The sequence below is a fragment of the Cibotium barometz genome, chromosome 12, assembly GCF_041138505.1.
Source record: "Cibotium barometz isolate CiBa-2024 chromosome 12, ASM4113850v1, whole genome shotgun sequence".
In the NCBI taxonomy this organism is placed as follows: Eukaryota; Viridiplantae; Streptophyta; class Polypodiopsida; order Cyatheales; family Cibotiaceae; genus Cibotium; species Cibotium barometz.
The window spans coordinates 13618967-13632052 of NC_141057.1; the positions used below are offsets into that span (position 1 = coordinate 13618967).

General features: G+C 52.9%; 1 pseudogene across 1 annotated transcript; it reads right to left on the reverse strand.

Moving 5' to 3' along the window:
• Window positions 1-2357: 2357 nt before the first annotated feature.
• On the reverse strand, window positions 2358-3363 carry LOC147633085 (putative glutathione S-transferase parC; annotated as a pseudogene). The gene is made up of 2 exons (XR_015267082.1): window positions 2954-3363; window positions 2358-2864 (listed from the first exon to the last, which is right to left on the reverse strand). The product of XR_015267082.1 is annotated as a putative glutathione S-transferase parC (transcript).
• Between the last annotated feature and the right edge of the window lie 9723 nt (window positions 3364-13086).

Here is a 13086-nt window from a genome sequence, read left to right on the forward strand (position 1 = left end):
GCTGGGGGGGGAGAGGGGGGGTGGAAGGAGTGCTCTCCAAGTGAGGGGAAGAGGGGCCGGAGGTCGTGCAGAGTGCGGCCCGGGATCCTCAGGAATCTGCTCCATGGAGGGGGCGGGGCCCCCCGCCGCCGCGGGGGGAGGCGGGAGCGGGGTCTCCACGTGGGGGGCTCCACCGGCGGCCTCAACAGGCACTGAGACTGAATCCTCATCCATCGAGGTGGGACCTGCTGGCCGCCTATCCCTGACTGGAGCATAAGTGCGGGTAGGTGCCTGGATGCCAGCCGGAGTCGCCTGTCCGCCAGCCTCTCCGGCCAGCCTGTGCTGCCTGTTGGCATCTGCGACGGTCCCTGCGGGCCGAGCGTTTCCGCCGGTGAACCTCCTGCTATCCGCCAACCTCCTGGGTCTGCGCGGCATCCTCCGCTGGGGCCTGCTCGTCAGATGATGGCGCCTGCTGAGACGAGCCAGGGATGTCCGGTCCCTGAGGTGGATGGCCACCCCTCGGGCCTCCTGAAGGGGGTCCAGAGGCGGCAGAGCATGAAGGATTAACCCCCTTGCGGGGACAGGCGCGTGCGAGGTGGCCCATCTCCCGACAGCTGTAGCACTGGCCGGGGAGGCCCGAATACTCCACGCGCTGTATCAGATGTCCTCCAGAAAGACAAGGGAGAAGGATCGTCTTCGGGAGGGACTCCGGTGACGGAACCACAACACGAATGGCCGGGAGTCCTGCTGCCCGAGCTATCAGTGAAGCCGCTGTCTGAGGCATCTCCACCACCTGCCTGAACGCCTTGCCAATGGATGACAAGAGGGGCAAGTACTCCCTGCGGAGTCCAGGAAAGCAGATAGTGATGGGGAAACCTGTCGCGCCTGCTAGCGGGCCAGAAGCGGGGTCAAAACCGTGAGTCCATCGTGCCAAGAACGCCCGGGATGAGCGGAGGGCAATGGGGCTCCGAGCCACCACCGTCTGAGCTGCCTGGGGGGACTCGAAATCCACCTGGTAGTAGCCACGTCCCAAAAAATCGACGCTGACGATCTTGGGAGGCACGCCAACGAGGCTGCCTTGCAGAAGGTCGCCAAGCTCTCTCTGCATCAGACGGCTACCCACTATCTTGCAGACCAAGGAGGAGGCCTCAAGAGCGGATACTGTGGAAACAAACAATTGATGATCTGCATCTGTGAACTCCAGACGGAGACCGAAATTGGCAGGGGTAGTCGGAGCGGCTTCCATGGAGTCCTCCAGAGGGAAAAGGCCAGAGACCGGGGTCACCATCGGGAGGGACACAGCCCTACGAGGAAACGGAGAGGCGGAAGGAGAGAGGACAGCGGGGGCGGAGCGGGGGGGGGAGGGGGGCGCTGAGGCGGGGGAGCTAGCGATGGGAGGAGGGGCGAGACGGAGGGGGAGGCGAGGGAGAAGGCGGGGGGAAGAGCCACGAAGCGGAAGGGAAGGCGGGGGGGAGAGATGGCGGGGGAGGGAGCGAGGAAGGAGGCGGGGGGGAGAGATGGCGGGGGAGGAAGCGAGGAAGGAGGCGGGGGAGGAGAAGGCAGAGGAAAGAGAGGAAAAGAGAAGATAAACCTAATCTAAAGCTAAAACACTTGCTAATGAAATCTAATCATTTCCTAAGAGCTAGAGAGCCTCACACTAGCTCTGATACCATGTTGAGAGTCATAGGTCAAACTCTCCTAAACAACTTCCTAATAACAAGATATTTACCTAATCATAAACTAATCCTACACTAATCACAATGCTAAACTAAGGTGGAATGCAAGTAGGGCTGAGAAATTGGTGTACATGTACTACAACAAAAGAATTCTAAAGCGCATAGAAAGCGACGATTATGATGAGGAGCACATGCCTAACTAGACATACGATATTGGAGATGATGCCACTGAACAAGTCAAAACTAAAGGCATTGTTAGCAACGATGCATGTGTTGTATTGTGCTCGCAAGAAGAGGTGGCCACCCCAAGGGGCCAACAAAGGCCCTAGGCTTTGCCCACCAGCCCATAGAAGGGTTGGGCAGGCTATCGGCTAGCCCCAGGGGTTTGGCCAAGCAGCCGGGGACTTGGCAAAGTGCGGGCGGTGGAAGAGTGGGGGGGAGAGAGAGAGGGGGAGGGAGGAAGGAGAGAGAGAGAGAGAGAGAGAGAGAGAGAGAGGTCAACCTTGTCAGATATGGGTGAGAGCCGCTGCAGGGGTGGACAAAGAGCGTGGGAGAGAGAGAGGGGGGAGGGCAAAAAAGAGAGAGAGAAAGGTGTCCACACCGTGAATGACGACTTGTGAAATTATTTATAAAGAAAATTTTCAAATTTTGAAGGTTTTTTTCTACAACCCCTCAAAATCTGCAGGTTTTTATACCCTTAAGTTTCAAATTTGAAGGTAATTTTAAAAATCTGAAGGTGCAAATTACACTATACCCGGGTTTTTTTCGAACACTGCTCCTGATAGGAGAAGAACCTCTCGTTACTTTATTGAAAGCTCTGCCTACTAACTCTAAGCTCCGATGACTCTGTTTCTGATCCGGTGGCTGACTTCTTCCAGAATTTTGTGAGAGGGTGCCAGAGTCATGGCGTCTTTCACACTAGGGTACTCTAAGATGGTTTTTATCCATGCATGCAGGTGGGGGCACTGGGTTTGGTCCGGCAGCTGGAAGCCACCCAAGGTCTGTAAGGCGTCGAACCAGGGGTATGAAAGGGGCAAGGGCGATGTCCACAAGGCCGATGCTGTTCCCACCGAAGTAAGGGGCCGCCCCACCAGACAGCTGAAGGTGGGCGCCGTCCAGGGTCACGAAGCAATCAGCGAGCTCCTTCTTTCCCTGCTCCCTGGCGTCCTCCTCGGGGCTCTTTACGATGCGCTTGCCAGCATCATAAATCTGCAGCAAGAAAAAAAAAAATTTTGCATCAAAGTTTGCAGAAGCTATAGCTTTGTGTGTGGGTTGTTGTCTGTGAGCTTCTTACTTACCTTCTTGTCAATATAGTCGGCCCAGAAGCGGGCAAGGGCTCGTTGGTAAGGGTCCTTGGGGAGGAGCAAACTAGCTGCCTTCCCGTCCACAGCTGGCCAGGCCTCATCAATGTACTGCACTATGATGAGAGACTCGCGTATGGGCTTGCCGTTGTGGATCAGCACGGGTATCTTCTTGTGCACAGGGTTGGAGTCCAGCAGCAGCTTGCTCTTGTTGCTTAGATCCTCCTCCTGATACTCGTACTCCACGCCTTTCTCCTTGAGGGCAATGATCACTCTCATGCCAAACATGCTTACCCAGGTGCTAAGCACCTTCACACTAGCACCGCTCCCTTCAGCAGACATGGTTTTTCTAATTACTGTGCTAGGCTTCAAGTAGATGAAGTGTTTCTAATATAAGTGTTTTACACTTATATTAGACGAGATTAGGGACCCATGGTTCCGGGTCAAATATGAAGTGAAGAAGATGACGAACTATCACACGCATAGCAGCAGCAGCACATCTTTTTCGTGCTTCGAAAATTCCACTGCCCATGGCTTTCTTTAATTTTCGTGCATTGTTTAGTAGAGTATGATTTCTCAAGAATTAAATCTACATATATGGAGTTAAGTGAAGCCTCAAATGCCAAAGTAGACCTAATACAATTTAACGTGCTTTTTGACCTTCTACCTATAATGTTTCCATTTAGTCTAAATTTAAAGTAATTTGGTGTGCCATCTAGAAACAAGTCAAGAGATTAACAATCAACCTTCAAGGTCTATTTAGAATTCAGCATGGCTTTCTTATTCTTTCCAAAAACCATTTGAATATTAAGCCCAAATTCACACTGGCAAAAATACAAAGAAGATATATTAAGTTAAGTCTCAAATACCAAAGTAATAGGAGGAAGATACTTGATATAATTTAATATATTTCATGACATTCTATCTATAATGTTTCCATTTAGTCTAAATCTAGAGTTATATACTCTACCATCTAGAAAAAACTCAAGAGATTAACACACACCTTTCAAGGTGTTCATTTACCACCATGAGTTTCTTTATGTTTCTAGGATCCATTTGAATATTAAGTTCAAATTAAATTGAGTTTTCTTTTGAATTGAGATCCGTTGATGTGTTCGGGTGACCTGCCTCTATAGCCCGTCTGAAACATACCACTGTGAGGAGGGGATAAACACCAAGCAGTACAATCCAACATAAACACTAGCAAAAGGTACTAATCTACTCAACTGATATCCCCTGATCCTTAGTTGGACACTTGTGGACACTTGAACACACCCCAAATACTTCAAACTGTATAGCTATGATTACTTAAGACATCCTCCCAGGTCAGCTCTAACTTAGGAAAGCTTGGATCTTCACTTACAAACTTTTAACAGCAGCTGACACCCAGAGCTGACCAGCTCTGACCTAGGATAGTTTGATATTCACTTACAAACTTTCAACATCTGACACCCAGATGAACACAAACACTCTTAGTAGACATATATAGATCAGATGTTGACTATATACATGCTTTCAAATGTTGACTATATACATGATTTCAAATATTTGCTCACAAATTGCAGAGGTCACGCTGTGGTAGGTAGCTACTTTTTTCTTGGACTGCTATTGCAAGCAAGAATGATCTTGCTTTCTCTCTGGTGCACAAGGAATGGCAGACTCCCTATTTTTTTGCCTCTTTCTTTAGTTGCAATCATAATAAGCTCGTAGTAGCTGCAACTTCTCTTCTCTCTTTTTTTTTTTTTTTTGGAAAACGATCCTTCTATTAGTTAATGAGAAAACGCCATAAGGCTACAAAGCTCACCTCACGAGGAGGGATAATAAAGACAATGAACACCGGAGCTCCACCCCCGTGGTGGCTGGCCGCTCTCTGGGGGGGGCTACCTAGTAGTACATGCGGGTAGGGGCCGAGTAGGGATCTCGCCAAAGCCACTCGCCTGGATCCCCCTGAAGGCGAATAAGAGGCCTGCTGTCCCAAGCCCATAATCTCGAAGAATAGTCCTCCCCTATCGAGGCCGGTGAGGGGTCTACATGCCACTGTCTCTGATGAAAGCTGACCACCCGCACCCTCTGAAAGATGCAAAAATTGAAACTCATCCAAATCTAGTCGGGTCCTTTGAAGCTGGCCACCCTCTCCCACCACGAAGGTGAGTGGGGCGACTCTCTCTGCTGAGCCGCAGACCGCTAGAAGGATCTCATGCCGAGTAAAGACGCCCATCCACTGTGGAGGTGGAGGGTCCTGTACTGGAGCACCACTCCCGGGGGATGGCCGCCTCAATGTCCTGCCTCATCAACTCTCTGCCCCTCATCCCGCTGAGTCTCCTCTCCTGAACCTCTAGAGGCAGCTGCTGAAAACATATCAAGTCGTCTAGGGATCGGGCTGGGCCAGAGCTCAACGGGCCCCATGACACGTGAGATCGCGATCCAACCATATGACCACTGGGAAGTCGGATCAAGGGGTTCCAGATCAATGGCTGCCTCAGGCGCTCCTCATCGGTGCCCGGGGGAGTCTGGAAGAGTGACGGCCTCAGATGCTCCCAGGCCCTCAGAAGGCTAGCTGCAAAACGCTCCTCGAAGCCAAGGCCCACTCCTCTGGATCGTTGCTCTATAAAGATCCACCTGATGCTGGGGGTCCAGGGGCCACTAAGAGAAGGAGTGCGGCTGAGAATCCTCGAAACAAGAAACTCCTTCCACGGCTCAGCGCCTGGTAGGAGGCCACGAACCACCAACTTGCCAAGCAAAGCTCGGCTCTGACAAATAGGATCAACTATGCCCACGCTGCCTCTCTCCCTCGGCTGAGTGATCACAGCCCATGACACCTTGGCCCTGACGGGCCGCCCGTCGCCATCGGACTAGAGAAAGCTCCTGGTGAGCCTCTGCACCTGGCCAATGCACGCCCGAGAGAAGGCCCAGCAAGAAGTGATGTACCACATGGTAGCAAGCAAAACCTGGTTGGCCACAACCACTTGGCCAGCCAGAGATAAACGAGCAGTACTCCAATACAGAAGCTTCTTCCGAATGCTCAGAAGAAGGGGGCTATTTGCTGCTCTGGAGATATGTCAATGCCCACATAGCATCCCAAATAGCGAGAATCATAGGTCAAACTCTCCTAAACAACTTCCTAATAACAAGATATTTACCTAATCATAAACTAATGCTATACTACTCACAATGCTAAACTAAGGTGGAATGCAAGTAGGGCTGAGAAATTGGTGTACATGTACTACAACAAAAGAATTCTAAAGCGCATAGAAAGCGACGATTATGAGGAGCACATGCCTAACTAGACATACGATATTGGAGATGATGCCAGTGAACAAGTCAAAACTAAAGGCATTGTTAGCAACGATGCATGTGTTGTATTGTGCTCGCAAGAAGAGGTGGCCACCCCAAGGGGCCAACAACAAAGGCCCTAGGCTTTGGCCACCAGCCCATAGAAGGGTTGGGCAGGCTATCGGCTAGCCCCAGGGGTTTGGCCAAGCAGCCGGGGACTTGGCAAAGTGCGGGCGGTGGAAGGGAGAGAGAGAGAGGGGGAGGGACGAAGAGAGAGAGAGAGAGAGAGAGAGAGAGGTCAACCTCGTCAGATATGGGTGAGAGCCGCTACGGGGGTGGACAAAGAGCGTGGGAGAGAGAGGGGGGGGAGGGCAAAAAAGAGAGCTGATATCCCCTGATCCTTAGTTGGACACATGTGGACACTTGATTACTTAAGACATCCTCCCACGTCAGCTCTAACCTAGGAAAGCTTGGATCTTCACTTACAAACTTTCAACAGCTGCACCCAGAGTTGACCAGCTCTGACCTAGGATAGTTGGATCTTCACTTACAAACTTTCAACATCTGACACCCAGATGAACACAAACACTCTTAGTAGACATATATAGATCAGATGTTGACTATATAGTATATACATGCTTTCAAATGTTGACTATATACATGCTTTCAAATATTTGCTCAGAGATTGCAGAGGTCGCGCTGTGGTAGGTAGCTACTTTTTTCTTGGACTGCTACTGCAAGCAAGAATGATCTTGCTTTCTCTCTGGTGCACAAGGAATGGCAGACTCCCTATTTTTTTGCCTCTTTCTTTAGTTGCAATCATAATAAGCTCGTAGAGTAGCTGCAACTTCTCTTCTCTCTTTTTTTTTTTTGGAAAAACGATCCTTCTATTAGTTAATGAGAAAACGCCATAAGGCTACAAAGCTCACCTCACGAGGAGGGATAATAAAGACAGTGAACACCGAAGCTCCACCCCTGTGGCTGGCCGCTCTCTCAGGGGGGTTACTTAGTAGTACATGCGGGAGGTGAGAAGAGCCAAACTGGAGGCTTGTAGTGCCAAGTGACATCCTCGCCCCTCGCGATGAGGAAAGGGCCAGGCTGCCAAGTGCGGAGGAACGCCTTGCGGCGACCTCTCATGCGATCCGAGTCGCCCTGAAGTTTCCCCCACAAGGTGTGAATGATGTCCACCCACCAGAGGGCCTGTATGACCTCCGCCGGTGGAGTCGCATGGCGGTCTATGGCCTCCCTCCATCGGGCTCTCCATATGTGCCAAGCCGTCATGCTGCTGATCATCTCCCATCTGTGCCCGTCCCCCTCCTGGGAGACTGCCGAAGAGAAATCAGGCGTCGGATCCACCGCCATCACCCTGTCAAAGACCTGGATGGTCACACTGCTAGGGATGTCCTCGTATCCAAGGGCCGGGCCGCTGTCCGTGGCCCAAGCCACCGCACCCCACGTCACCATCATCTCACCTGGCGAGCCTGCAAAAACCATCCTGAGAGCGCACTGCCAGACCTGCTGTGCCTGTGGGGGCAATCCCATAAGTAGTGCCGCTGCGACTCCTGTGCATGGCCGCCGCACCGAGGGCAGGACGCTGGGTGTCTGCCAAAAGCTAGCTAAGCCCCCACCGCCAGTCCTCTATGCGCTGTAAGCCAGAGAAAAAGCGTCACCTTCCTGGGCCGGAAGCTGGCCCAAAGGCGCTGCCAGAAGTCCCTAAGGAAGGCAGGGGAGAGCCCCTATCGCCGCCAATGCTCGGCTGCCGCGCCGGGGTGCCCGATATCCTGTGCCTCTGGATTCGCCGCCCCAGCCTCGCTGTGTACTGAAAAAAGGGGGTGCCTGGGCTGGTAGGGGCCGAGTAGGGATCTCGCCAAAGCCACTCGCCTGGATCCCACTGAAGGCGAATAAGAGGCCTGCTGTCCCAAGCCCATAATCTCCAAGAATAGTCCTCCCCTATTAAGGCCGGTGAGGGGTCTACATGCCACTGTCTCTGATGAAAGCCGACCACCCGCACCCTCTGAAAGATGCAACCCTGGAACTCATCCAAATCTAGTCGGGTCCTCTGAAGCTGGCCACCCTCTCCCACCACGAAGGTGAGTGGGGCGACTCTCTGCTGAGCCGCGGACCGCTAGAAGGATCTCATGCCGAGTAAAGACGCCCATCCACTGTGGTGGTGGAGGGTCCCGTACTGGAGTCCGCCACTCCCGGGGGATGGCCGCCTCAATGTCCTGCCTCATCAACTCTCTGCCCCTCATCCCGCTGAGTCTCCTCTCCTGAACCTCTAGAGGCAGCTGCTAAAAACATATCCAGTCGTCTAGGGACTGGGCTGGGACGGAGCTCAACGGGCCCCACGGACACGTGAGATCGCGATCCAACCATATGACCACTGGGAAGTCGGATCAAGGGGTTCCAGATCAATGGCTGCCTCAGGCGCTCCTCATCGGTGCCCGGGGGAGTCTGGAAGAGTGACAGCCTCAGATGCTCCCAAGCCCTCAGAAGGCTAGCTGCAAAACGCTCCTCGAAGCCAAGGCCCACTCCTCTGGATCGCTGCTCTGTAAAGATCCACCTGATGCTGGGGGTCCAGGGGCTGCTAAGAGAAGGAGTGCGGCTGAGAAGCCTGGAAACAAGAAAGCCCTGGCGGGCCGCCCGTCGCCACCGGACCAGATAAAGTTCCTGATGAGCCTCTGCACCTAACCAATGCACGCCCGAGAGAAGGCCCAGCAAGAAGTGATGTACCACATGGTAGCAAGCAGAACCTGGTTGGCAACAACCACTCGGCCAGCCAGAGATAAACGAGCGGTACTCCAATACAGAAGCTTCTTCCGAATGCTCAGAAGAAGGGGGCTATCTGCTGCTCCGGAGATATGTCAATGCCCACATAGCATCCCAAATAGCGCACTGTAGTGCCGGGGGGCAGCCACTGAAACCCATCAACTGGCCTCCAAGTCGGGGGGCACAGAACTGACCCACAACCCACACGAGTTGATCAAAGCGCCCGAAGCTTTGCAAAACCTGTCCATGGGTGAGGCAAAGCGGCGGAGGTTCTCCTCCCCTCCCTGAAGATAGACAGCAGTGTCATCCGCAAACTCCGAGTCTAGGAGCTCCTCCGAGGTGCGGATGGGGAGCTGGAGGCCCCGCAAACCTGTATCCTGTGCCGTTAAGAAAGTGCTCATGGCCTCCGCCACAAAAAGAAAAAGAAAGGGCGCCAAGGGGCACCCCTGCCGCACCGAGCGCGAGAGCTGGAACCTCTCTCCGTGCACGCCCTGTATCAGCACCTGGCTATGAGCCGATGGGAAGCCCATCCTCTCCATAGTGCCTTCCAAGAAGGCCCAGTCCACCCGATCGTATGCCTTCTCGAAGTCGAGAAGGAGCACTGCCAGATCCTCCTGCTGAAATCTAGTTGTGGATCAGCACGGGTACCTTCTTGTGCACAGGGTTGGAGTCCAGCAGCAGCTTGCTCTTGTTGCGCAGATCCTCCTCCTCCAGATACTCGTACTCCACGCCTTTCTCCTTGAGGGCAATGATCACTCTCATGCCAAACATGCTTACCCACCAGTGGTTAAGCACCTTCACACTAGCACCGCTCCCTTCAGCAGACATGGTTTTTCTAATTACTGTGCTAGGCTTCAAGTAGATGAAGTGTTTCTAATATAAGTGTTTTACACTTATATTAGACGAGATTAGGGACCCATGGTTCCGGGTCAAATATGAAGTGAAGAAGATGACGAACTATCACACGCATAGCAGCAGCACTACATCTTTTTCGTGCTTCGAAAATTCCACTGCCCATAGCTTTCTTTAATTTTTGTGCATTGTTTAGTAGAGTATGATTTCTCAAGAATTAAATCTACATAAATGGTAGTTGGTGGTGACATGTGGCATGCATGCACCAGAGTGGTCATGGCTTCACTTCATGTCTACGCTCTTCTCTCTCTCTCTCTCTCTCTCTCTCTCTCTCTCTCTCTCTCTCCCCCCCACACACACACACACACAAACATATATAATGTATGTGTATATATATATATATATATATATATATATATATATACACACACACATACATAAATGCTTCACAAAGTATTTGACATGCCTTTCAAAGTTAAGGTCATTAGCATACAAGTGAAGGAGGAAGTGAAGGGTCATTTAACAAGTGAAGGAGGAAGTCATAAGCAACCCAGCTTGGTGGTATGTATGTTTGCTAACATGTAAATTTAAATAATCAAGCAGATCAGATAAAACATATATCTATTGTTACCACCTAGGAGTCCTAAGAACTGCAATCTTCTAGGCAAAGATCTGAAATAATTCTTCAGATATGACCAAAATTTCTCCTACTACATAAGCTCTATGTGCATCCATAGTGGGGGTAGAGAAAGGATAGCAATCAAGGTTACAGAGTTAAGACTAAGTGCGTGAGTGAACTGAGAGAATAAAAGTGACATCTGACTTAAGTGCTTTAAACAAAATCTATTTTGGGCTATGTCCCATTCTTGTAAGTTTTTAATACCAAGATAGCAATAATTTGAAATAACGTTAAAATGACATAGGGCATAAATTTATTGTATAGACATATATTAAGTTAAGCCTCAAATGCCAAAGTAGAACGAAGACAATTTAACGTGCTTTTTGACCTTCTACCTATAATGTTTCCATTTAGTCTAAATTTAAAGTAATTTGGTGTGCCATCTAGAAACAAGTCAAGAGATTAACAATCAACCTTCAAGGTCTATTTAGAATTCAGCATGGCTTTCTTATTCTTTCCAAAAACCATTTGAATATTAAGTCCAAATTCACACTGGCAAAAATACATAGAAGAGAAGGCTCATTGGATAAAGATTTTTTTTTTTTGCTCGCTGAAGCTCCCGCTGCTCGCCCATCGCCGCCTTCGCTTCTTGCTCCCCCCCTTCTGCTCGCCGTTGCGCCCCCCCCCCCCCCCCCCCCCCCCCCCCCTTCGCGGTCCTGCCTGCTTGCGCCCCCCCTCCTCGCTGCTGCTGCGCCTCCCCCCTTTTCGCCATCTCATCCCCCCCCCCTCCTAGCCTCTTCGCGCCGTTTCACCCCCCCCCCCTCCCTCTTCGCCCATTCGCCCTCCCTCCCCCTTCTCTTTTTTTCCTTCTTTTTTTTTTTCGCCTGATTCGTCCCCCCCTCTCCGCCTGCTTGCGCTCGCCTCCTCTCAGCACTGCCCCCCCCCCCCCTTCTTGTTGCTGCCGCCCCCCCCCAGGGCTTCTCCTTGGGGTTTGTTCGCCCCCTCCCTTCGCTTTCTTCACCCCCAGGGGGTTTTTTTTCCTCTTCTTCCGGTCTTCCGCCTCCTCGTGTGCAGCCCATTTCTTGCAGGTTCCCCGTTTTCGCCTCGCCTTCGCCTTCGCCTGAGCTTCAGACTCTGATGGAGACTCCTCCCGCCTCGCCTCAGAGGGACTCATCCGCAGCCCCCTCGCCCGCCCCCGAGGACATCCCCATCAGGCTTTCTCTTTCGCCGGAAGAGAAAGCGAGCCTCACCGCAGAGGTGGAACGCCTCCAGGCTCATTCCACCATCTGCCGTATAGTCGGCACTCGCCCCAGCAGAGGGGAGATCAGGGATCTTCTTCAGGCCCGCCTTCTAGCAGATGTGGGCAAGATCCTGGATGTACAACTCTTGGGCCGGGGACATTATCAGATCGAGTTTGAGGCCGCCCAGAGCGTGGCCAAGGTCCTTGCCATGAGTCCTCTGGACATCAGGGGTGCTCGGGCTTTCTTCAGGCCTTGGCAGCATGGATTTGACCCAGCTGCGGCGGAGCAGGGAGAGCGCCTCTTCCATATTACAGTTTGTTTCCCTGGTCTCCGCCGGGAGTATCTTCCGCTCCTCTCCAGGCTCGGAGCATTGGTGGGCTCGGTTCTTGAGACGGGCCCCTCAGCAGCTTCAGTGGTGGCCAGAGCAGCTGGGCTACCTTCGGTCAGAGTGTTGGTGTCTGACATCTCCTCCCTTCCTAAGGTCATTCAGCTACCTAGGATAGGGGGGGGGCGGATAGATCAGAGAGTGGAGTTCTCGGGGCTCCCGAACCAGTGCTTCATTTGCAGGCAGGTTGGTCATCTGGCCAAGGCCTGCCCTCGCAGGAGACCCCGACCCTCACCACCACAGCAGCAGGCTACTGATGGCCCGCCCACAGATTCGGCTCGGCAGGCTGCCTCCGGGACACCTGCCCAGGCCACAGAGACCTCGGAGTGGCAGCCTGGACAGGGGCGCCGCCGAGGGAGACAGCCACAGCAGCACGCCCAGAGACCGCTGCAGCAGCAGCCACAGTCTCAGCCTCACTGGGTTCCCGTGAGGAACAGCTTTGCTCCCCTTCAGGAGGAGTCCCCTGCAGCGACTAAGGACCAGGAGATGCCAGCTCCCCCTTCTTCACCCCCCCCACCCCCGTCCCCTCCCACCGCCTCTTCTCCACCTTCGCCTCCTCCCGCCTCCGCTCCGGTTTCGGCAGCGGCTCCCTCTCCACCTCCCTCGCCTCCCCCTCCTCCCCCTCCGCCCGCCTCACCTTCCCGGGAGACCCTGGCAGTTCCCTGGCACTCACCTGCAGTCCGGAGAGCGCTGAGCACTGACCTCGCTCGAGCATCACAGAGGAGACCTATGCCGATTAGGGCCTCACGGATTTCATCTATCCGCAGTCGGCTGAGTCGCCTTGGCATTAGACAGCGCTCGGAGGCCTTTGATTATACCTTTACACGGCTTTTTGGAGCAGAGGGCCCCCATGAGCCAGCACCCATTCGAGTACATGTAGTGATACCTCCGGCCCGCGGGGAGGAGGCACTAGATTCGGCGGTGGCCTTCTCGTTCCCTCTATGTGGACCTTGTGATCGGGAGTGGACTCTAGAGCTCGCTCTCAGCACTT